This window comes from Lathyrus oleraceus, chromosome 3 (assembly GCF_024323335.1).
Source record: "Lathyrus oleraceus cultivar Zhongwan6 chromosome 3, CAAS_Psat_ZW6_1.0, whole genome shotgun sequence".
In the NCBI taxonomy this organism is placed as follows: Eukaryota; Viridiplantae; Streptophyta; class Magnoliopsida; order Fabales; family Fabaceae; genus Lathyrus; species Lathyrus oleraceus.
Window position 1 is genome coordinate 190,954,882 of NC_066581.1, and position 3,143 is coordinate 190,958,024.

Below are 3,143 nucleotides of genomic sequence, written 5' to 3' on the forward strand. Positions count from 1 at the left end.
GAGCTCTGATACCAATTAAAGGTGTGAAAAACACAAGAAAGGGGGGTTGAATTGGGTTTTACAAGTAAAAGTTTTTTCCAAAACAAAAACACCACTAGCAAATTACCAACAAATATATGAAAATACAAATATTTTTATCCTGGTTCGCTTGTACTCAAAGCTAATCTAGTCCATCCACCAAGGTGATTTTGCCTTATACACAAGGACTTAATCCATTATAATTAACAGATTACAATAAACACAAAGAATAACCTTCTTTGTCTTTTCAAGGATCAACCTAAACCTTAGTCTCCTTAAGGACTCACAAAGAATAACTTTCTTTGTCTTCTCAAGGATAACCTCTTTAAGGACTCAAACAAATAGTTTGAAGAATATTTAGTGTGTTACGAGATGCTTCTACATAAGCATATTTTACACAAATGAATAACAAACACTTAAATAAAAATGTATACAAAGAATGAAAGCTTTTCACAAAGAAAAATAGCTTGTTAAAGTACTTATGCAAATCAGCGTTTTCTTCAAGTCTCCAATGCATGCTTATATAGTGTAAGCATGTGATCGTTTAAGGGGAAAATAGAGAAAGCTCCTTTTTAGAGGATGTCTAGTATTGGATGGGAAAGGAATGATACTATGTACTGTCCTTTCGCCCACAAATTCAGTGACATGTGTGATGTATAGTACTGTCTTTGTCCATGAAATCAGGTAGTGGAAAGGTTGTTGTATTTGTACCATGTACTATTTGATCACGTTCCCATTTTGATCTTCTCTTCAAATTCATTGGCTTCTAATTAAAGATGATTGAAACATGAAGATAAGAAGAAGAGAGATGGATTCAGAAACTTCAAAACCTTGGGTTAGAACCTTGACAACATCAGTAATCTAGCTTGAGATCTTTAGTATCTTTAGAGTCTTCAGAATCCTCAGTCAGAACCTTGGTAATTTCAATTCTCTGGCTTGAGATCTTCAGAATCTTCAGCTATGTAACACAACTCCAGAAGCTTTCCATTCTTCAGAACTTTGGTGATCAGAGTCACGTCCAAAAGTACAAACTGATAAAATATTGCAACAACAACATAAAGTCTCCTCAGAAGCTTCTAATGAGTGAAACAACTTAGAAGCAAAAAGAACATTGCACCAATAATAATGACGTCTTTCAAAACTTCTAATACTTGTGCAAAAGTGGATTTAGATGCACATAGTTCTGAAATTGATGATGTTGCACATCATATGATCAGAATCAGAAATGGTTGTTAAAGCTGCACAATAATAAACCATTAGGGTGCCAAAAAATTTCTCACACAAATACAACATTGTTATCATCAAAACTCAGGGTATAGATGCATAACCCAATCTTGTTATAACAAAGGGTAATTCCTATGAACTTAACAAAATAAAATGTTGGGTTACTCAAAAAATAAGATTGTGGTGGTGGGGTGGGGGGGAGTCACCTTTTGTTGGAAAAGAGCGACCCTCCACCTTATCTTCTTCGGGGATTTCTATTTAATAATCCCTTAGACCCTAAGAAGAACTCTCGCCTGGATTTTGGATCTTATGAGGGAGAGTATCATCAGGGGTGTGGCCCACAAAATTCCTTTTTCCCTCTCTTGTCATTAGACTATTTGGGCGACTCTTGGGGCTATTTTTCATATGTCGTTGAGCTTTTTTCCTAGCTATATGATTCTTCTTTTCAGCCAGGGAATGGAAGACATTTTCTATGCGGTAAAGATACAAGAAAAACATAAGTATTTTAACAAATGAACAATCTCAAAATATGGGTATCCTTGACCATAAACTTACCCGTGTATTTTTTTATCTCGTTTTATTCTTCTTGATCTAAGGTGATCATGGTGTGAGAACTCGTGACTTCAATTCATCCAAAACTTGAACCACCTCCCTCTCAAAGGGGGTGAGGTTGTCAAAGTCAAAGCCAATGATTGTGTTTGGATATTTTGTCTAGGACAGAGGGAAGCGAGGGGTGTCATCCGCTCCGACCGTGACCATAGAGGCATTGTCTCCCCCTCTAACCCTCACGACATGCCCTTCCATTTTTTTGTAAGGGTTTAAATGAGGATTGAATAGTTTTCTTCTTGATAGGACGCACTGTTGGTGTAAGCCCTAGAGGCCAATACTTTTGGTACTTGTATCGAATTATTTATTAATAATAAAAGGATTTTTCTTTATTATGTTTGTTTAATAAAGTCCCTAGAATAGCTAGTCCGTTTAATGTATCAAGTGTGACTTAATCATGAGATCCCATTAAGCATAAGGACATTATTCTTAAAGTATCTGTAGTCGAGCTTTGTTGTGAAGTGGGATAAAATTAAAACATTAAGACTATTATCTATATAAACTGATGATCACATCTCATGGTTCATGGATAAGGAGTTATCAAGCCTTAAACATATGTATGATATTAGGAGTAATATTTATACTGGATTGACCCGCTATGAGAATACAATATAGAATGTTATGCAAAATGTTATAAGTTATTCTCATGGTGATAGTGGTGTATACCACCCTTCGACCTGAAACCACTATGGACCCTAGATGTAGAGTTGAGTGCTTTATTGCTGATTAAACGTTGTCCGTAACTGGATGACCATAAAGATAGTTGATGGGTACTCCATGAAGTATGTTGAGGGACATGGGTGACCTAGATGGAATTTGTCCATCATGCGTAACATGATAAATGTCTACGGGCCCAATATTGAATTGGACAAGGATGACACGGTCTATGCCTTGTGTTCAATATAGACATAGGGGCAAAAGGGTAATTATATATATAAGTATTATCACAAAAGGATTTTTCAGATCACATGACATTTTCGTGTCTTGGGTAGCAGTGATGTATTGTTAGATACTGCTCACTGTTTATTATGTTAAATACGTGATTTAATATAATTGGTTATGTCGCGAAAACCTATAGGGTCACACACAAAAGGACGAATTGATGAAAGATAGAGTAAATAAGGAACACCGTAAGGTACGGTGCACTTAAAAGAATTGTAGAACATCGTAAGGTACGGTGTACTTAAGTAGAATACAAAATATGGTAAGGTACCACGCGCTTAAGTGATTTTGACATATCATAAGATATGGGTCACATACACTTAAGTGGGCTTTTTAGATTGCAGCCCACACAA